Source organism: Theropithecus gelada, chromosome 14 (assembly GCF_003255815.1).
Source record: "Theropithecus gelada isolate Dixy chromosome 14, Tgel_1.0, whole genome shotgun sequence".
Taxonomy (NCBI): Eukaryota; Metazoa; Chordata; class Mammalia; order Primates; family Cercopithecidae; genus Theropithecus; species Theropithecus gelada.
The window spans coordinates 15,745,328-15,768,493 of NC_037682.1; the positions used below are offsets into that span (position 1 = coordinate 15,745,328).

At 43.0% G+C, this 23,166-nt stretch overlaps 1 protein-coding gene across 22 annotated transcripts in view; it reads right to left on the reverse strand.

Annotated features, from left to right (window-relative positions):
- CTNND1 (catenin delta 1) overlaps positions 1-23,166 on the reverse strand; it is a 70,978-nt gene that overhangs the window by 47,134 nt on the left and 678 nt on the right. For 13 of the 22 annotated variants that reach the window (XM_025355744.1, XM_025355739.1, XM_025355741.1 and 10 more), the window contains exon 1: positions 11,951-12,235. The exons of 1 other annotated variant lie outside the window; for it this stretch is intronic. The gene's annotated coding sequence lies outside the window, so the exon portion shown is untranslated. Of the gene's footprint in view, positions 1-11,877; positions 12,236-23,166 lie in introns of those variants that run through there. 8 more of the 22 variants (XM_025355742.1, XM_025355733.1, XM_025355725.1 and 5 more) reach the window with 2 other exon arrangements.

The window sequence follows — 23,166 nt, forward strand, 5'->3', positions numbered from 1 at the left end:
AAAAAAAAAAAAAAAAAAAAAAAAAAAAGACATAGCCAGGCGTGGTGGCATGTGCTTGTAATCCCAGCTACTCAGGAAGCTGAGACAGGAGAATCATTTGAACCCAAGAGGCAGAGGTTGCAGTGCCGTTGCACTCCAGCCTGGGCAACAAGAGCTTAACTCCATCTCAAAAAAAACAAACAAAAAAACATACTCTCAGGCTGGTCACAGTGACTCATGCCTGTAAGTAATTACTGCACTTTGGGAGGCGAAGTGAGGAGGATCACTTGAATCCAGGAGTTCAAAACCAGCCTGGGCAACATATAGAGACCATGTCTCTACAAAAAATACAAAAATTAGCCAGGTGTGATGGAGGCTGAGATGGGAGGATCATTTGAGCCTGGGAAGTTGAGGTTGTAGTAAGTCATGATCATGCCAGTGCACTCCAGCCTGGATGACAGAGCAAAGCTCTATCTCAAAAAACTCTCAAGACAACCACAAATATCTGGCACCAGCTATATATGATGACGTAATACATTATTAACCAGTTGTTTAAAACAATTTCAAAATTTTGGGTAATCTCTGATTGCCTGGATTATTTCCCATGCAAGATGATACAGTTACCTGACCAAAGGTGGAGATGGGAAGAAAAAAAATTTCTTGGTTGAGGTCATCCCTGATATTAAGTAACCAGATGACAACGAGGTAAGCATAATTAAAGGGAAGAACAGAGGGTAACCAGGTCAAGAGTCAGAGCTAAAAACTCCAAAGAGAGAGGAGAAGAGGGGTGAGTGAGAGACAGAGAGAGAGACAAAAGAGAAAGTAAGAGGGACAGGGAGAGGGAGAGAGACAGAGGAGACAGAGAGAGACAAAGAGAAGGAGACAGAGACTCTGAGGGGCAGACCAGCTAAACCAGAATTCTTAAGAGGGAAAGTAACAGTGGGTGATTCAAAACATAGGTACTCAATCAGATATCCTTTTACTTTCCTATATGGGGTTGCCATAGAACATCAAATCACTAAATAGTTGGTGCTTCTTCCTCAACTCCATCAAAGTCAACTAGGTAAAGTGGCTCAGGATGTGCTTAATAACCTCTAAGGCCTAAACAAACATATGGAAAGGGAAAGTGGAGACATCAGTTAGTCATCAGGGATAATCATCTCTCCTGATGTGCAAGACAGAAATATGGATATGGTGACCTATAAAGGGGTCCTCAAAGCCATGAATTCTCAACAATCAAGGCGTGGGGAAGCAGGAGCTTTTTGGTCAAATGAGCAAAAGAAGCAGCAGACAAGTGGGGCAAGCCTATTTAGTCAAAAGCACATAAACCAAACCAATAAATGTTGTGCTCAAAAGGAAACTGTACAGGTCTAGGCTGTCACTCCTGCTCATAGAAAACGACTAGGTAGATAAGATGATGGAGAAATATACAGCATTTCTCTGGGAAGGAAAAATTTAGGGGCCGGGCACAGTGGCTCACACCTGTAATCCCAGCACTTTGGGAGGCTGAGGCAGGCAGATCTGAGCTTGAGCTCAGAAGTTTGAGACCAGCCTGGGCAACATGGCAAAACCCCACCTCTACAAGAAAAAAAAAAAAATTAGCTGGGTGTAGTAGTGCATGCCTACAGTCCCAGCTACTCAGGAGGCTGAGGTGGGAGGATGGCTTGAGCGTGGGAGGCAGAGGCTGCACTGAGCTGAGATTGTGACACTGTAGAGACAGACCTTCTATCAAAAAAAAAAAGAAAAAGAAAAATTTTGATCTCACTTCCCGAAAACAAATAAGCTTATTCTAAGTAGCTGCCTTATTATTATCATTCTCTAAGAGAAGGGTAATTAACCTATGCAAAATCGGCTACTATGCAAATTATCTGCTAACTATATTTTCATGGAGATTCCACAACGGGAGAAATATGGAGGTTGGGTCAGGTGCTACAAGAAAGACACAAAAATTCGGTAACAGTCATTGCCTTTGGGGTTTGAAGTGGAGATAATTTTTTTTGGTACAATATAATACACAACAAGACCCTACATTATTCCCCTTCCCCCAAAATACATTCCCAGTGGACCTCTCTGGACAGGTCTCTTACGTCTCCTTCCCTCCTCTCAATCTCTTTTGTTCACTGGCAATAACCAGCCTCAGGGCCTTTGCACTTCCTACTCCTCATACCTACATGACTCCATCCTTCATTTCTCTTGGTCTCTGTCAAACATACCTTACACATGAGACCCTCCCTGACCACTCTATATAAAATAACCTCACTCCCACCCTGGGACTTCTTATCCTCCATACTGCTCATTCTACTTTACTTTTTTCTCAATAATATTATCACACTCTGACATACTACATATTTACTTGCTTATTATTTGTCTCTCACAACTAGAATGTAAGCTCTTTGAGAACAAACAGTAGGTCTATTTTGTTTGTTGTTGTACTTCAGTGTATGGCATACAACAGACTCTCGAATTTCTTTTGAATGGAGATGTTTTACTTCCTTCTTCAATGAATACAAAAAGTTAAATTTTAGAAAAAATAAACCAACTTTGTTTTCTTTTTCTATACTTTTTTTTTTTCCCAACTGTGATCTTAGTTAGGCCTACGAAGAGGCTTAGGTAGCCTTATCTGCCTATTTGGCTGACCTTCAGCAGGGTAGACATCCAAGAGGCCAACTGTGCTCCAGTTAACAAAGTAGTCAATGGAGAGCAGAACAGCAAAGAGGTTACAGAACTTCCCCCATTCCAACAAAGCAGGAAAGAAATCAGATTGGCACCAATTTCTCTTTTAAAATAGGCTATTTTAAAAGTGTACTGAATATACACCAGCTACTTTATTTCAATGAGATTTACTTCACTTGCAATGAAATGGGAACTGCAGGTGCTTTGATAAAGGTATTGAGAAGTTGACCTAGTTTCTATAACAACGTCTTATGTCCTCAACCATGAGAATACATTTTAGTTTCTTAAAATATGAGCTTCTTAGAACAAAAATCTTTTCTTTTTTTTTTTTTTTTTTGAGACAGAGTCTCACTCTCTCCCCAGGCTGGAGTGCGGTGGCGCGATTTCAGCTCATTGCAGCCTCTGCCTCCCAGCTTCAAGTGATTCTCCTGCCTCAGCCTCCCAAGGAGCAGGGACTACAGGCACGCACCACCACACCCAGCTAATTTTTGAAATTTTAGTAGAGACAGGGTTTCACCATGTTGGCCAGGATGGTCTCAATCTCTTGACCTCATGACCCGCCTGCCTCAGCCTCCCAAAGTGCTAGGATTACAGGTGTGAGCCACTGTGCCCGACCATGTAACAAAAATCTTTTCAGTCCATAAAGATACCTCCTAATGTGCTACTGCACTACAATATAGAACAACATAGAAAGCACAAACAAAACAGATAATTTACTCTGGAGAAAGTAAATTTTTTTTGCTCAACTGTCAACTAAACCAAAATGAGTAATTAATCAAGAAATGTGGATGAAATCTAAAAATCAAAGACAAAACCAATCTGAATCACTAGAAGAGACCAGTCTTCTTGGATTACAATTGATTCCTAAACTAGATCTAACTGAAATGAAGTGGTATCCTAACAGTTGTACCTTTAGCACACAGGTACAGTTTATTCTAGAGTAAAAATCAGAAATACTTCTTTTTTTTTTTTTTTTTGAGACAGAGTCTTGCTCTGTTGCCCAGGCTGGAGTGCAGTGGCACAATCTCCGCTCACTGCAAGCTCCGCCTCCCGGGTTCACGCCATTCTCCTGCCTCAGCCTCCCGAGTAGCTGGGACTGTAGGTGCTCGCCACTACGCCCAGCTAATTTTTTTGTATTCTTTAGTAGAGACGGGGTTTCACTGTTAGCCAGGATGGTCTCGATCTCCTGACCTCGTGATCCACCTGCCTCGGCCTCCCAAAGTGCTGGGATTACAGGCGTGAGCCACCGCGCCCGGCCAGAGATACTTCTTTATATTAACTGTGAGTGAGGCAAAGCAATGCCCATGAAGACCTAAGGGAAAACCTAAGGGGAAAAAAAGGAAACCCAACCTAAAAGAAAAAAAAAAGATAAGGGAGGCAAGAGGAGGCAAAGAGAGACAAAGGAAGACACCACAGAGAATAGGAAAGCAAAAGAAAAGGAGAAAATACAGGAGAATTGGTAGAAGAAATTGTAGGTAAAATAAATGTGGGGAACTGAGTGTGGGAGGCTACGGGGTGCCAACAGAAATTAGCTTAAATAGCCAGGCAAGGTGGTGTGTGCCTGTAGTCCTAGCTACTCCAGGGGCTGAAGTGGGAGGATCACTTAAGCCCAGGAGTTGGAGACAGGACAACATACCAAGACTCTTTCTTTTTTTTTTTTTTTTTTTTTGAGACGGAGTCTCGCCCTGTCACCCAGGCTGGGGTGCAATGACATGATATTGGCTCATTGCAACCTCTGCCTCCCGGATTCAAGTGATTCTCCTGCCTCAGCCTCCCGAGTAACTGGGATTACAGGCATGTGCCACCATGCCCAGCTAACTTTTTTTTTTTTTTTGTATCTTTAGTACAGACGGGGTTTCATCATGTTGGCCAGGCTGGTCTCAAACCCCTGACCTCAAGTGATCCGCCTGCCTCAGCTTCCCAAAGTGCTGGGATTACAGGTGTGAGCCACCATGCCCAGCCTCTGTCTCATTTTTTTAAAAAAATGTAAAATAGCCGGGCGCGGTGGCTCAAGCCTGTAATCCCAGCACTTTGGGAGGCCGAGACGGGCGGATCACGAGGTCAGGAGATCGAGACCATCCTGGCTAACACGGTGAAACCCCGTCTCTACTAAAAAAATACAAAAAATTAGCCGGGCGTGGTGGCGGTGCCTGTAGTCCCAGCTACTCGGGAGGCTGAGGCAGGAGAATGGCGTGAACCCGGGAGGCGGAGCTTGCAGTGAGCTGAGATCCGGCCACTGCACTCCAGCCTGGGCGACAGAGCAAGACTCCGTCTCAAAAAAACAAAAACAAAAACAAAATGTAAAATAAAGAAAAATTCTTCAAAGAAATTGGCCAAGTACTATTTAGAACACTACTTTCATGGGTTCTTTAGTATGAAGAAAAGGGAGGAAAAAAGAAGGAAAATTCCTAGACTGGAATAAACCTGCAAGTTTCTAAGCAAGGTTGCATCTAACACATGTGTATTTCCCACAGACCACAGCTTGGCTTTTTCACATATAAAAGCTGACTCCTTTCTTAGAAGCACACTTCTCACAGGAAGCATTTATGAACTCATGTCACAGTTTTACAAATGTCCACAAATAAGTGTTGCAAACACAGAATGATGTCCACAAATTATTCTGTTTATCCTCCTCCCACTAACACTTCACTTTACTAAAGTTATCCATTCTCATACTACTGTTGAACTTCACCCACAGAACTCTCCAATTATTACCTACTACTAAAAATAATTTTTTCCCATTTAAAAAATTTAAAAGTTAGCTTTTACTCAGGAAGCCCATATATTCTGTAATGCAAGCACCTACATCTACCACAGATTCTCAGGTTTTAAGAGACCTTCGGCCGGGCATGGTGGCTCACACCTGTAATCCCAGCACTTTGGGAGTCCGAGGTGGGTGATCATTTGAGGTCAGGAGTTTGAGACCAGCCTGGCCAATATGGTGAAACCCCCCCGCTACTAAAAATACAAAAATCAGCCAGGGGTGGTGGCGGGCACCTGTAGTCCCAGCTACTCGGGAAGCTGACACAGGAGAATCACTTGAACTCAGGAGGCGGAGGTTGCAGTGAGCAAAGATCACACCACTGCACTCCAGCCTGGGAGGCACAGTGAGACTCCGTCTCAAAAAAAAAAAAAAAAAAAAAATTAAAAAAAAAAAAGATCTTTAAGGGCATTAGTTCAACAGACAAACGAAATTTGAATTCTTTAAAGGATCCATTCTAATAGCAAACACAAGATATTACTATGAGCTGTGCACTACTCTATAAGTTTTACATACGTTAAACAACTTTAGTGTCACGACAATCCTGTAAGATGGTTGATATTATCCCCATTTTACAGACAAGGAGGCCAAGGCAGAGAGAGATTAAGCAATTTGCCCTAGGTTACATGGTTCCTTCATGGCAGTCTGGCTACCCATCCATGCTCTTAATCATTATGTTATGCTGCCTTGCCTCACCACATTGTGGAAGTCTCAGATTGGAAACTCCCTTTTTGGTTAGCATATTGACCAAAAAATATAGAATAAAGCATTTGTGGCAACATGTTAACAAATGATACCTAGGCAAATGAAGGGTATACCGGAGTTACTGCAAGCAACTTTCCACAAGTTTGAAATAAAAAGTTGAAAAGTGCTTTTGTCATCACATCACATCAAACATCATGGGACATGTTTGGTGAAAGTCATAACCAAATTACCTATTGCTGACCAGCAAGGAAGGCTTTAAGATAAAATTATGGCCGGGCGCAGTGGCTCATGACTCTAATCCCAGCACTCTGGGAGGCCAAGGTGGGCAGATCATGAGGTCAAGAGTTCAAGACCAACCTGGCAATTACGGTGAAACCCATCTCTACTAAAAATACAAAAAATTAGCAGGGCGTGGTGGCGTGTGCCTGTAGTCCCAGCTACTTGGGAGGCTGAGGCAGGAGAATCATTTGAATCCAGGAGGTAGAGGTTGCAGTCAGCCAAGATCATGCTACTGCACTCCACCCTGGGCAACAAAGCAAGACTCCATCTCAAAAAAAAAAAAAAAAAGATAAAACTATTTGGCTCTTTATAATTCCCCCACTATATGCCTGATCTAAATTGACCACACCACACCAATCAAACTGAAGGGCTCCCTGGAGAGGAAGTGGCCCTAAAAACAGGGAACACTATCCCTGAATAAAATGGTAAATTCAGGCCCCATTCTCAGTACTTAATATTTAATAATAACATGCAATTCCAAGTAGAATTAGGGAAAAAATTACTTCCAAAAAATACATTAAACAATTAAATACAAGTCAATCCATACCCTAATTTCCCCCTCATTAGTTCTAACCAGAACAGTTGTTCTTGCCTTCTTACAATCCCCCTGCCAGGCTATATCAATGCTCTATTGGAAACCTTGGAGGCAGCTGCATAGTTTAGGCAGAGCAATTCCCACTTCAGCTTTGTGTGGCATTTAACCCTTCTTTGAGGGAAGAGAACGTGAAAGAATATTTGTAGTTATTCACATCCTTATTACCTACAGTTCACTCCTTTAGGCAAGTTCCTTGTTAATACCTTTTAAATAACCCAAGAAAACTAATTTCGGTTCTTAAACTCATAAGCTTCCCAACACATGAACAAAATCTAAAGTTTTGTGGCTAAAGCAGTGATTTAAAGAATACACTGATATTCAAACATACTTTCTTTGAAACACTGATGTTCAAAACTATCATCCCAAGCTCTTAATATTTTTATTAACAAGCATAGAAACCATTCACCTTCAAACAGGGCTGAAAGCAAACTTTTCTGCTGATGTCTTAATATATTCTCCCCTAGGAAATGGCTACATTTAAGGTTTTCAGTTGTTGAAGTTCATTGTGAAATGAACTGACTAGGATACTTTTTTTTTTTGAGATAGGATCTGGCTCTGCAAGTCCCCCTAAGTCTGGAGGGCAGTGGCACGATCTCGGCTTGCTGCAACCTCCACCTCCCAGGCTCAAGCTGTCCTCCCACCTCAGCCTCCCCAGTAGCTGGGACTACAGGCACACTCCACCAAGCCCAGCTAATTTTTGTATTTTTTGTAAAGAGGAGGCTTCACCATGTTGCCCAGTGATCCACCCACCTGGACCTCCCAAAATGCTGGGATCACAGGCGTGAGCCACCACACCAGGCCAGATCCTTACTTTTTTTTTTTTTTTTTTTTTTTTTTTTTTTTTTTTTTTTTTTGAGAGGGAGTCTGGCTCTGTCGCCCAGCCTGGAGTGCAGTGGCCGGATCTCGGCTCATTGCAAGCTCCGCCTCCCGGGTTTACGCCATTCTCCTGCCTCAGCCTCCCGAGTAGCTGGGACTACAGACGCCCGCCACCTCGCCCGGCTATTTTTTTGTATTTTTTTACTAGAGACGGGGTTTCACCGGGTTAGCCAGGATGGTCTCGATCTCCTGACCTCGTGATCCGCCCGTCTCGGCCTCCCAAAGTGCTGGGATTACAGGCTTGAGCCACCGCGCCCGGCCAGATCCTTACTTTTTATACTATTCTTTGTACCACTTGCCAAGAAAGGAACAGGATTAAAGAAATGCTAAAATTTAAAATCCTCCATTATCTCCAGAAACCTTGCTTAAAAATATAAGGGAGGGCCAGGTGTGGTAGGGCACACCTATAATCACAGCACTTTGGGAGGCCGAGGTAGGAGGTTGGCTTGAGCCCAGGTGTTTGAGACCAGCCTAGACTACATAGAGAGACCCCATCTCCACAAAAATATACAAAACTTAGCCAGGTATAGTGGTGTGCACCCATAGTCCTAGCTACTCAGAAGACTGAGATAGGAGCACCTTTTGAGCCCAGGAGTTTGAGGCTGCAGTGAGCCATGATTTCACCACTGCACTCCAGCCTGGGTGACAGAACAAGACCCTGTCTCAAAAAAAAAAAATTAAGGGAGGAGAGGCATAAAAGGTTGAAACTACAGACTACAGTAAAGGTTGCAAAAGTACATTGCAATTTGATTAATCTATGTTGTTTTGCTTCCTTTCAAACCTTCCCCACAAATCAGTCCCTCACTGATTCTCATCAAATGCCTTATTTAACCAAGGCTTACTGAGCATTTCAGTATGCAGCAGACACTAAGACAGGTGCTAAAAAGATACAGAGATAAGACAGTACCTACACCCAAGCTGCTCATAGTCTAGAGGGAAAGACAAGAATATCTGAACTACCTCCTACAAGCCTATCTATGCAAGTTGATGATATCCTATCATTCCAAACCACATACCTAAAAATTCTCTGGAAGAAGAAATTTTACTGATAATTGAACAATGTGTGACACAATTGCAGGAAGTTTAAGAAATTAGGACAGCAATGATGGGCATATGGATATAGAAAGATTCTCGTTCTAAAGATTAAAATAATATCCATTCTAGCACATCCAGCTCCCCACGAGCTCTATGGAAAATAGATCTTTTACATACATTATCCCAACAGGGGTAGTGGGGAGTTGGAGGGGGTTGGAAATTTGAGTACTGCCCCTGTGCCAAGATGAAACACTCCTGCCTCTAACAAGGGCTCATTTTAGTTCAAGCTGTTGTTTCCATTCTCTCTGGTGAATGGCAGTATATTAGTGGTTAAGTCCATGGACTTTGTAGTTAGTCAGAGCAGGGTTAATCCTGGCCTCAACCATTTACAGGCAGTGAGATTTTCACCAAACCTCAGCTTCTCTGAGGGTCAAATTCCTTAAAAAACAAAACAAAACAAAACAAAAAAAAAACGGTGGTGGGAAATTAATAGCTTATGCAAAATGCTTAGAATACACTAAAAACAAGGTGTGGGGAGGTAGGGGGGAATGAGGGCCTTGGCAGTTACTAACGGGTACCAAAATAGAAGGAGATAAATTATACAAAGCTAATCATTTTGTTATTCCAATTGATAGTGATCTATTTGCATCCATCCTATCTCATCCATCCCTAGAGAGCAACTACTTCATAAACCTAAGGCTGGATTGTAATTACTTAGTGCTTTTCTTTTTGTTAATATCTCCAAATAGTCTCAATTTTACCCTAGCTCAGAGAACATGTTGAAGCTTCTCTGACTATCCATGCTGGAACCTTGAGAAAGGTACTAGAACTCCAACCACCTAAAAGAGAACCGCCCCCCCTCCGCCCCCCAATCTGGAACACAGACCACTACCTTACTCACATAACAAAGAAACCAACCGTATATAGGAGGCAAACAAGGAAAGAAAAATCTGAACAGCTCATACTTACCTGTCATCATTTTTTACCCCAAAACCAAGACGAGGAGCAAAATAAAAAAATTTTAAAAATAAAAGATTTACTTATCTGCATCCCTTATAATTCCTGAAAGAACCAGTGGAGGTGAGGTAAAAGACAAATCTTCCATCTTATCACCCCAAAGGCTCTGTACTACACACCAGTCAAAACAGCGCCTCAGTTCGTGGAAATAGTCCTGGACACTAGGTTAACCAGGATGCTCACTTCGGCTACACAAAGCCCACTATTTAAAGCTAAACCCAAATCACCACCACTCAGTCATCCAGAACCTATTTTCAAACTGCCTTTGTACTCCTCCTTCAGATTCCCTCATCCCTCCCCCTAAAGGTTGAGTGGGAAACAGACACTCGGGAACAACATGACCAACACTCTAAAGAGCCAAGAAACCTCCCCAGGCTGGAGTCAAGGCATAGAGAACATCTGAAAGAAAATTTGGAAAATACTAAACAGACTATACACATTGTATTTTTTTCTTTCTTTTTAACTGTACTTGTTATAATTATGAGATCCAGACATCAAAAATTTCCTGCAGCCTTTGCCTAGATTATATTCAAAGGAGGAACAAAGTTCTGTTTCCTCCTGAAGCCACAACTTCACAAGGATGAAATCATCTTTCAAGAAATACCCTCATTCTAGAAAAGAAATTCAAGGAAGTCTCGTCTTAAAAAAAATTTGCGGCAGGGGGGTGGGGGGTGGAACGAAATCAGATTATTAAAGATACATACCAGTTTAAAGCTAATGAGCAGCTTACACACTAAAGCCCATCTTGTTACAATTAGGACAGTATCTATAATTTTCAGCCTGATTCGCATTTTCAAAAAGAGAAGAGAATACCCTAGTTTTTCAGCTAGTGATGAGTTGGCTATATAATTATCTAGAATCAGTACTTTTGCAAGAATGTATTTGCGAAAACAAAACAAATCTTAAGATTAAATATATGAAAGCACAGTCATAGGCCTTCAGCTCTAAGAGATTTAAGATTTCATGGTAAATTAACTAAACAATAAACTCCAAAAAACAACTTTCAGTTTGGTTTAAAAATAAAAATCTCCCTTGTGTTTTCTGAAACGTATTTTAAACACTAAACTTTGTATAAATGGTTTTTCTAAACCTAATTTTATTCCAGCCATGGCCCTTTCAGAGTGCAGAAAGCTGAAAATATTTTCAGGTGTGTAGTCACTTTACTCAGGTGAAATAAAAAGCATGATTAGAATTTCCTTATCCCTTTAAACACATAAACCAAACGTTGTCGTATTTGCAGATTTAACAAACACTTCCACAAATCTTTGCTATCAAAGGTAGTTTAGAAGGAAGAAGGAGATGGCAATTCAGTTAACATTGTTCCGTATGTTTTCTTTTATAAGCCAAAGCAGGGAGACTACATCTAGCAGGAGAATGAGGTTCCCACCCACCGCACCTGGAAAAGTAAGAGGGATCCACCCAGGAACAGCAGGGCTGAAACCGATACGGGCCGTTCAAACTCTCTGGGGGAAAAACAATACCATTTACGCTGCAAAGCTCCCTGCAACTTTCCACTTCCACAAATCCAATGACAAAGAAAAAAAAAGTTTGAAACATATGAAGAACCATCTGCATAACTGGGTTCCGACACGGACAAATTCCTTTCCCAACCCACATGCAACATGCCAAAAAACCAACTTTTGGGCTCTGAAAACAGAAATATGTTAGCTTAATCCAGAAAAAAACAAAACAAAACAAAACAAAAAACATAAAATCAAAGAACACACCAAAATGTAAATTTTCAAACCTGCTCTTACCCCTCTGGATCTACTCAGCTTCCTGTATTAGAGAGACCTAGAAGTTTGTTTCCAGGTCTTGTATATTTCACCTTTTTAAATATAATAAAATACCAAAATCTACCCCGCCAAAGTATTGAAAGTAGAAAGAAAAATAATTGCTTAAAAGTTACTCATCAACATAACAGACTCTCTCCCGTTTTTTAATTCCCTCCCGTTACCGTAAGACAAAAATTCGACTTGCTTATCCTCCTTTTCCCGTCAGTACATACATTTTCTTTAAAAGCCACACACCTCAAATGTGGAGTTCTAAAAACCAGTCCTTTAAGAAAGAAATCCAAGGCTTCGCCAAGGTGCTGAGAAAGACAAATCCAGCAAGGCAGTTGATTTTTCGCCACCTCTTCCTCCTTTCAGGATCTTTCCTGCTCTTCTTTCTCTCTCTCTCCCTCTCTCTTTTTTTTCCCCCTCAGATCCAACACCTAAAATGGAAGTTGCACCCAGCCAAAGGCAAGGGAGCCTGGGTGGTGACAAACTGATCTGGCAGCCCTACCCCCTTCGCTTTCCTAAGTGATGTCAGCCCCTGTGAGCTTCCAATAGGAGTCAGGCATAAATCAGGGAGCTGACCTTATCCAATAGGAAACTTTATTATAGAAAATTAAAAAAAGAGAGGAGAGAAAGACACAGGGGGAAGTTTATACATATATATTTATATTTATATATTTATATTTAAAGTGGAGAGACTGTACAATCTCTGAGGAATTACTGCAGAGCTGAGGGGGGCGGGGGAGGCAAGAATGGCACGCCTAAGTCTCAGTTCTCTTTGATGATGGGTTCTTGCTCCCTCTTCCGTACTATCCCAGTGGGGAAATAGAAAAGAACTGATTTTACTTGCCTACTGCTGTTTGGTTTGTTGCTTCCTATCCCAAAGCATTTCCCTAAAGGAAGATGGTAAAGAAAGGAGAGAGAAATCCTAGAAACAGGACTACTATATGTTGACTGGGATGGTAGGGGATATCTGAGGTAAACCCAGTTTCACTGTTTTGGATTAGTTGCATTAGAGCTAATTTTTTTTTTTTTTTTAAATTTCTAGACTTGTTAACAGTTTTTAGTCTCTATACTCTGAATTAGAAGGAAGCAGAATCCACTGGGCTGTTAAAGAAAATCACTGTCTTCCCAATTTGTCCCCAAATCAAAATAATGTGGGTTTGTTGGGAAGAGGACATGAAATCCAATAAACAATATATTTAGAGGGAATAACAGCATAGATAAAGAAAGTAAATATCATGTCAAGTACATTTTATTTCTTTGTGAACTTCAAGCTTAAGATGATCTAGTTCATACATTCTCTTTTTACATTTGATCTAATTAAAGGATTATTGGGGTATTATTTTTCTGAGTTAGGACATATTTTTAAACTGTTAGACCATGATGGACAGAGGCTGGATTTTTTTTTTTTTTACATGCTCGACAAAGATTAGCATTTTATGATTATTCCCTGATTACTAAAACAAAGACAATGATGAATAAAAGATTTCCTTCTACTTTCTTACTAATAAATCTAAAATTTATGCTATAGACTGCTGCCAAATGAGTCTTCATGAAGTTTTCATAATCTAGAATAGAAATATGAAACCTTGGCTGGGCACAGTGGCTCACACCTGTAATCCCAGCGCTTTGGGAGGCCGAGGTGGGTGGACCACCTGAGGTCAAAAGTTCGAGACCAGCCTGACCCAACATGGCGAAACCCCGTCTCTATGAAAAACACAAAAATTAACCGGGCATGGTGGTGGGCGCCTGTAGTCCCAACTACTCAGGAGGCTGAGACAGGAGAATCACTTGAACCCAGGAGGTGGAGGTTGCAGTGAGCCGAGATCACACCATTGCACTCTAGTGTGGGTGACAAAGCGAGACTCCCTCTCAAAAAAAAAAAAAAAAGAAAGAAATATGAAACCTTAAGAACACAGGTTTTCACAGTCAAACTGCCTAGCTTCAAACTCCACCTCTGTAGGTAAGTACACTTACTCAAATATATGTACTATTATGTGACCTTGACCCAAATTAAATAATCTGAGCCTCAGTTTCCTTAACTATAAAATGGAGATAACTATCTCTCTCACACAAGACTGTTGTGAGAATTAAAATACACAGAAAGTTCTTTGGGCCAGGCTCCGTAGTTTAAGCCTGTAATCCCGGCACTTTGGGAGGCCGAGGCAGGCGGATCACCTGAGCTCAGGAGTTCCAGACGAGCCTAGCCAATAGGGCAAAGTCCCGTCTCTACTAAAAATACAAAAATTAGCCAGGCGTGGTGGCACACACCTGTAGTCCCAGCTACCCAGCATGCTGAGGTGGGAAAATCACTTGAACCCAGGAGGCGGAAGTTGAAGTGAGCTGAGCTCGTGTCACTGCAATTCAGCCTGGGCAACAGAGCAAGACTCCGGTTCAAAACAAAAAAAATTTCTTAGTGTATGGCATATAGTATAAACTCACTAAGAATGCATTATCATTATTTTTATTATTCAGTAACTACCCTGCCCAAAACCCTGCAGTGGTGAGCCACTCCCAATGATAGCAACCAATGATGAAGTGTCTACCACGTAAGAGGTATTTTGGGCTCATTACCTCAAACTTCTAAAACATGACCACAGAAATAGTACTACAACCATTCCACAGATGAGAAAATCAAGGTCCAACAAGGTGAAGAAATTTGCCTGATCTCATCTGGCTAAGCAAACCCCCACCAATCTGACTCCACAGCCCATGCTCTTTCTATTATGTTACACTATGGTCAAGATAAAGGTCAAGAGAAATCCTAGAAACAGGACTACTGTATGTTGACTGGGATGGTAGGGGACTATCATGTGTTTTCAAGGCACCACATTTATTCATTCCGTACATTAAAGTAACACATTATTAACCATAATCTGACCTTTACCTAGCTAAATCTTTACCTAGCTAAACTGGAATTCAACTCCTCAGCATGAATGTGCTTTTAATCATGCTGATGTAGTCATTATCCACTCCCTTATATATGGTTTATCGTCTCATAGACCTATATTTGGTCTATGGTGGCCAAAAAAGGACTTTCCTCAGAAGTGTTGAAAAACCAAACATGCATTACAGCACTTGTTTGATGGGCTTTAAACAAACTACAGCTGAAAATGAATACATTATAACAAAGATATGAACAGCCTTTAAGCCTTGTTACCTAAAAATCTTCTCCTTTTATTTTATCACATTTTCTACCTCTATTCCCCATCAATTCCTAGTCCTCCATAGCAAGTTCAAAAGCCAAAGATAATTATCAAAGGAAAACAACCAGCACAAAAATGTTTGTTGATTCATTGGTTCCTAGATCAGAGCCACATACTAGAATGTTATATGATTTTCTACAGGCAGATTGGTCTTGTTTGTTTCCTTCACATCACTGCTTACAACTTGAAAGTATTTTGTCTTCCTTTTTCTTTTGTTTTCGTTTGTGTGTATGTATATTTCTGTCTCCCCCATCAGAAGATAAGCTCCATGGGCTGGGCGCAGTGGCTCACGCCTGTAATCCCAGCACTTTGGGAGGCTAAAGCGGGCAGATCACGATTTCAGGAGTTTGAGACCAGCCTGGTCAACATGGTAAAACCCGTCTCTACTAAAGATACAAAAAATTAGCCAGGCGTGGTGCGTGGTGGCACATGCCTGTAATCCCAGCTACTCCGGAGGCTGAGGCAGGAGAATCGCTTGAAACCAGGAGGCAGAGGTTGCAGTGAGCCGAGATCACACCATTGCACTCCAGCCTGGGTGACAGGGTGAGACTCTGTCTCAAAAAAAAAAAGAAGATAAGCTCCATAAATAGTGTCTTTCTTGTTCATGGTCTATCCCCAGAGCTCAACCTTGTATCTCATATTTAGCAACAACTAAATGAGTGAATAAAGTCTCTTAGCTTGCTAGTTATATATTCCCGGTCAAGTTATTTAAAATTAATGAACATTTAAAATAGGCCAGGCATGGGCTCAAGCCTGTAATCCCAGCACTTTGGGAGGCCGAGGCAGGTGGATTACTTGAGGTCAGGAGTTCGAGACCAGCCTGGCCAACATGGTGAAACCCCTTCTCTACTAAAAATACAAAAATTAGCCGAGTGTGGTGGCACGTGCCTGTAATCCCATCTACTTGGGAGGCTGAGGCAGGAGAATCTCTTGAACCCAGGAGGTAGAGATTGCAATGGGTCAAGATTGCATCACTGTACTCCAGCCTGGGTGACAGAGACTCCATCTCAAAAAAAAAATAATAAAATAAAATAGAATTACATACAAATCAAAAAAGATAACTTAGTGGTGAAAAATATGTTAAAATTTAAATTTATCTGAAACAGGAAAACTGTCTCTACAAAAAAACAAAGATTAGCCAGGTGTGGTGGGACAAGCCTGTGGTTCCAGCTACTTGGGAGGCTGAGGTGGGAGGATCACTTGAGCCTGGGAGGTTAAGGCTGTGGTGAGCTGTGATCACACCATTGCATTCCAGCCTGGATGACAGAGCAAGACCCTGTCTCCCTCAATAAATCAGTAAATAATACAAAATGGCTATCTCAAAATAAAGTATAATAAGCATTAATACATACTGACTGAGGGAAAAACTGTTCACACTCAATTAATAGAAAATAAAAAGACTAGTTCCACTTGGGTTATTTTGAGCACCTACTGTGAGCCAGGTACTCCACCAGATGACAAGGATAACAAGATTAGAAAAGTTTTCTGTTTTCATAGAGAATAGGAAAGAATTCTTTCTCTAGGAAAGAATGAGAGGATTAATAAACAAAAGTCAGATGGACCACTATGTAGATTTTAAACAGATTGATGGGAATGACTTGTGGCTTACTCCAGATTGGATGTCAGGTGCAATCTCTCCGGAGAGGTGACATTTAAATTGAAATCTTTAGCCACATGTGGTGGCATGTGCCTGTGGTCCCAGCTACTCAGGAGGCCGAGGTGGGAGGATCAGTTGACCCTGCAAAAGTAAGGCTGCAGTGAGCCATGACTGCGCCACTGCACTCCAGCCGGGGCAACAGGGGGGACCTTTCTTCCAAAATAAAAGAAAAAAAGAAAATGTTGAAATCTGCCAGGTGCAGTGGCTCATGCCTGTAATTACAGCACTGTGGGAGGCCAAGGCGGGCAGATCACCTGAGGTCAAGAGTTTGAGACCAGCCTGACCAACATGGAGAAACCCCGTCTCTACTACAAACACAAAATTAGCCAAGTGTGGTGGTGCATGCCTGTATTCCCAGCTACTTGGGAGACTGAGGCAGGAGAATCGCTTGAACCTGGGAGGCAGAGGTTGCGGTGAGCGGAGACTGCGCCATTGCACTCCATCTCAAACAAGAGCAAAACTCTGTCTTGAAAAAACAAAAAGAAAAGAAAATGTTGAAATCTAAATGATAAGAAGCAACCAAGTAAGTAAGAAGATATAAGCCCTGAGGTATGGAGCTGAAACATACTGGACCCAGCAGAGAGCACTGGAAACGAGGAGGATGGAGGAATAGATGAGAATCAAGACTGTGAAGTTTTCTATAGCTCAGAGAATAAAGTTTGTATTTTTATTCTTAGGTAGAGGAAAACCTATGGAGTTTTTTGGTTTTGTTTTTTGTTTTGTTTCGTTTCGTTTTGTTTTGTTTGTTTTTTGTTGTTGTTGAGACGGAGTCTCCGTCACCCAGGCTGCAGTGCAGTAGTGTGATCTCAGCTCACTGCAAACTCCGCCTCTCGGGTTCAACCAATTATCCTGCCTCAGCCTCCCAAGTAGCTGGGATTACAGGCACCCGCCACCATGCCCAGCTAATTTGTGTATTTTTAGTAGAGATGGGGTTTCACCATCTTGGCCAGGTTGGTCTTGAACTCCTGACCTCGTGATCCACCTGCCTCGGCCTCCTAAAGTGCTGGGATTACAGGTTTGAGCCGCAACACCCGGCCAGGGGGTTTTAAACAGAATGAGATGATCACATTTTTAAAAGATCTGGGTGGGTGCAATAGCTCATGCCAGTAATCCAAGCACTTTGAGAGGCTGAGGCGGGAGTTCAGGAGTTCAAGACAGCCTGGGCAACATAGCAAGACCTCATCTCTATAAAACAGCAAGACCTCATCTCTATAAAATAAAATAAAAATAAAAATAATTAGCTAGGTATGGTGGCATGAGCCTGTGGTTCCAGCTCCTCGGAAGGCTGAGGCGGGAGGATCACTTGAACCCAGGAGTTCCAGGCTGCAATGAGCCATGATCAGGCCACTGCACTCCGGCCTGGGTGACAGAGCGCAACCCTATCTCCAGAAAAAAAAAGAAAGAAAGAATTGAGCAGCCGGGCACCGTGGCTCATGCCCGTAATCCCAGCACTTTGGGAGGCCGAGGCGGGTGAATCACGAGCTCAGGAGTTGAAGACCAGCCTGGCCAAGATGGTGAAACCCCGTCTCTATTAAAAATACAAAAAAGTTAGCTGGGTGTGGCGGCAGGAACCTGTAATCCCAGCTACTCAAGAGGCTGAGGCAGAGAATTGCTTGAACCCGGGAGGTGGAGGTTGCAGTGAGCCGAGATCACACCACTGCACTCCAGCCTGGGTGACACAGTGAGACTCCGTCTCAAAAAAAAAAAAAAGAAAAGAAAGAAAGAAAGAAAGAAATGGTCTTTGATAGATTTATGCAAAAATAGATTAAAGAGGGATAACAGTGAAAGCAAGACAAGTTAATTTATTTATTTTTTATTTTTTTGAGACAGAGTCTCACTCTGTTGCCCAGGCTGGAGTGCCGTGGTGCCATCTCAGCTGACTATAACCTCCACCTCCTGGGTTCAAGCGATTCTCTGCCTCAGCCTCCCCAGTAGCTGGGATTACAGGCACGAACCACCACACCCAACTGATTTCTGTACTTTTTTTTTTTTTTGAGACGGAGTCTCACTCTGTCGCCCAGGCTGGAGTGCAGTGGTGTAATCTTGGCTCACTGCAAGCTCAGCCTCCCAGGTTCACGCCATTCTCCTGCCTCAGCCTTCCGAGTAGCTGGGACTATAGGTGCCCGCCACCACGCCCGGCTAATTTTTTGTATTTTTAGTAGAGACGGGGTTTCACCGTGTTAGCCAGGATGGTCTCGATCTCCTGACCTCGTGATCCGCCCGCCTCGGCCTCCCAAAGTGCTGGGAATACAGGCGTGAGCCACCGCGCCCCGCCGATTTCTGTATTTTTAGTAGAGACTGGGTTTTGCCATGTTGGCCAGGCTAGTCTGAAACTCCTGACCTCAAGTGATCTGCTTGCCTTGGCCTCCCAAAGTGCCATGATTACGGATGTGAACTACTACGCCCCATTCAAGAGGAGTTTAAAGGCTATTGTACTGGTCAAGCTGCAGTGACAGGGATTTGGATTAGGGCAGCAGTAAAAATGGAGAGAAGTCAATAGACAGAAGATGTGTTTTAGACATACAGAATTGTTTTATGTTTTTTTCTTTCTTTTTTTCTTTTGTTTTGATGCATGGAATATTACACTCGGTGCTCAGTTTTACAAGCCCTCAAAGTTTCATGTCCCCATCTACAATCATTACCACATACAAAACCAGAAAAACAAGATACCATAAAATGGTGAAATATTAAGAAAAAGCTGAGAGGAAAAAAAAAGTGTGTTTTAAAAAGAAGTATTAAAATTATTATATAGGGCAGAGTGTTATGCTGTGATGATTCTAGTTCTAAAATAGACTAAAACAGCCAGGTACAGTGGCTAATGCCTGTAATCCCTGCATTTTGGAGGCCAAGGCAGGAAGATCGTTTAAGCCCAGGAGTTCAAGACCAGCCTGGGAAACCCAGCAAGACCCTCACCTCTACAAAAAAACTTTAAAAAAACAATTAGCAGGGCATAGTGGTGCATACCTGTGGTCCCAGCTAATTTGGGAGGCTGAGGTAGGAGGATTGCTTAAGCCCAGGAGTTCAAGGCTGCAGTGAGCTGTGTTTGTGCCACTGCACTCCAGCCTAGGTGACAAAGTGAGACCCTGTCTCAAAAATAAAATAAGGCTGGGTGCGGTAGCTCACACCTGTAATCCCAGCACTTTGGGAGGCCAAGGCAGGTGGATCACCAGAGGTCAAGAGTTCCTGACCAGCCTGACCAATATGGTGAAACCTCATCTCTACTAAAAATACAAAAATTAGCCAGGCGTGGTGTCATGCACCTGTATTCCCAGCTACTTGGGAGGCTGAGACAGGAGAATTGCTTGAACTCAGGAGATGGAGGTTGCAGTGAGCCAAGATTGTGCTGCACTCCAGCCTGGGAGACAGAGCGAGCCTCTGAATGCCAAGAATAAATTTTTAAAATTCAACTCCAAAACCCCACTGGTTATCCATACAAAGAAAAACAAAATATTTTTACTCCTTTCTACCCTCTGGTGGTTACACATTACAATCAAAGTTTGTCATTTTTGAAGCCCTGGATAGGATGGCCATTTATCAATCCCTTTAGAAGTTATTATTATCTCTCTCTCTTTCTTTTTTTCTTTTTTTTGAAACAGAGTCTTGCTCTGTCGCCTAGGCTGAAGTGCAGTCGTGTGATGTCAGCTCACTGCAACCTCCGCCTACTAGGTTCATGCAATTCTCCTGCCTCAGCCTCCCAAGTAGCTGGGATTATAGGTGCCCACCATCATGCCCAGCTAATTTTTGTATTTTTAGTAGAGACAGGGTTTCGCCATGTTGGCCAGGCTGGTCTCGAACTCCTGACCTCAAGTGATCTGCCTGCCCCAGCCTCAACAAAGTGCTGGGATTACCGGCCTGAGCCACCTTAAGAAATTCTACCAACACAAGATTTAACTAAAATCATGTTAGATTAAAAAAATAAGAAGTCCTCTCCACTTCTTGAAAATTAATTTAATCCTCATGGCAATATATTAATGAGAAGATATACATTTATAATTTCCTTACACTTCCACACAGTCATCTATACTGGTACTCTACCTGTCCAATCAAGTTCTGATTCTATAGTAACAGATGCCATAAACAAGGGTTGTTCTGCCTTCTCTTTTGTTTTCCTTGCTTGTTTACGTGTGTGTGTGTTGTGCTGTTGTTGCTGCCACTGACATCTAAAATCTGTCCTCCTTCTGCTAAGTTTTATGTCCTCTCACTAATTGCCTCTTCTTCAAAGTAAGACAACGGCAACCAAAAATGTTTTCTGTTCCTTGTTTTTTCTCCATCTCAACATCAGAGGCCTCAGCCTGGGGGAAATAGTACCTGACTTGGAAATGCACTCCCCACACCACCATTTCAACCAACCTCAAATCATTTTTGAAAAGGTGTCAATAGCCGGGCGCGGTGGCTCACGCCTGTAATCCCAGCACTTTGGGAGGCCGAGGCGGGCGGATCACAAGGTCAGGAGACTACGGTGAAACCCCGTCTCTACTAAAAATACAAAAAATTAGCTGGGCGCGGTGGCGGGCGCCTGTAGTCCCAGCTACTCAGGAGGCTGAGGCAGGAGAATGGCGTGAACCCGGGAGACGGAGCTTGCAGTGAGCCGAGATCGCGCCACTGCACTCCAGCCTGGGCGACAGCGTGAGACTCCGTCTCAAAAAAAAAAAAAAGAAAAAAAAAAAGAAAAGGTGTCAATAAAGACATTTGGGCACACTGTACCCTCACCCCTCTACGTTTTGTCCCTTTGCACATTCCCCTTGTCTTAGGCATCTTTCTTCCTTTCTACCTCCAGTTGACCTCAGTGGGAGCTGGTTCGTTTCAATTCACCCCACTTTGTCACCAGCAGCTTTGGACTCAGCCATTCTCACCCAGAGTTGGACATCACAGACTACCTACTGAGGGGCAATAACTGAAGCCAGGGCCTAGGTCCTAACCCACACGGGAAAGAACTGCTGTCCAGAATTATACCATGGGTTGGCATTCTCTGTATATATTTAATCTTGAGATAATTAGGCCAGGCACGCTGGCTCACACCTGTAATCCCAGCACTTTGGGAAGCCGAGGCAGGCAGATCACTTGAGGTCAGGAGTTTGAGACCAGCCTGGCCAACACGGTGAGACCCTACCTCTACTAAAAATACAAAAATTAGCCGGGCGTGGTGGTGAGTGCCTATAATCCCAGCTACTTGGGAGGCTGAGGCTGCAGAATCACCTAAACCCAGGAGGCAGAGGTTGCAGTGAGCGAAGATCATGCCACTGCACTCCAGCCTGGGCAACAGAGGGAGACTCAGTCTCACAAAAAATAATAATAATAATAATAAATCTTGAGATAATTTAATTTTAGTATCATCCCTGAAAACAGCTGATTCCAGTCAGGAACTGGGCTAAATAAATTGTCTCTGGGTCGGGCTCGGTGGCTCATGCCTGTAATGCCAGCACTTTGGGAGGCCAAGGTGGGAGGATCAATTGAGCCCAGGAGTTTGAGACCAGCCCGGGTAATGTAGGGAGACCCTGTCTTTATTTTATTTATTTATTTACTTACTTACTTATTTTGAGATGGAGTCTTGCTCTGTCACCCAGGCTGGAGTGCAGTGGCATGATCTTGGCTCACTCCAACCTCTTCCTCCTGGGTTCAAGCCATTCTCCTGGCTCAGCTGCCCCAGCAGCTGGGATTACAGGTGTGTGCCACCATGCCCAGATAATTTTTGTATTTTTAGTAGAGACAGGGTTTCATCATGTTGGCCAGGCTTGTCTCAAACCCCTGACCTCGTGATCCACCTGCCTCAGCCTCCCAAAGTGTTGGGATTACAGGTGTGAGACACCGCGCACAGCCGACCCTGTCTCTATTTTAAAAAAGAAAAGAACGAATGAAAAGAGCGAAAGAATGAACGAAAGAAAGAACATACTGAAGAAAGAAGAAAAAAAGAAAGAAGGAAAGAGGGAAGGAAGGGAGGGAGGGAGGGAAGGAAAAGAAAAGAAAGAGAAGAGAACAAGAGAAAGAAAGGAGGAAGGAAGGGAGAGAAGGAAGGGGAAAAAGAAAGAGAAAAGAAGAAAAAGAAAATCAGTCCAAGCGTGGTAGCTCACGCCTGTAATTCCAGCACTTTGGGAGGCCGAGGCAGGTGGATCACCTGAGGCCAGGAGTTCGAAACCAGTCTGGCCAACATGGTGTAACCCCGTATCTACTAAAAATACAAAACTTAGCTGGGCATGGTGGTACATGCCTGTAATCCCAGCTACTCAGGAGGCTGAGGCAGGAGAATTGCTTGAACCCGGAGGTGAAGGTTGCAGTGAGCCAAGATCATGCCTTGCACACCAGCCTGGACAAAAAGAGTGAAACTCTTGTTTCCAAAGAAAAAGAAAGAAAAGAAAAACAAATCAGCCAGGCGTGGTGGCGCTCGCCAATAGCCCCAGCTACTTGGGAGGCTGAGGTGGAAGGATTGCTGGAGCTCCAGAAGTCGAGGCTGCAGTGAGCTGGGGTCGCGTCACAGCCTGGGAAACATTAACTACCTTTTTTTTTTTTTTTTCCTGAGACTGAGTCTTGCTCTGTCACCCAGGCTGGAGTGGTGGCACAATCTCGGCTCACTGCAGCCTCTGCCTCCCGGGTTCAAACGATTTTCC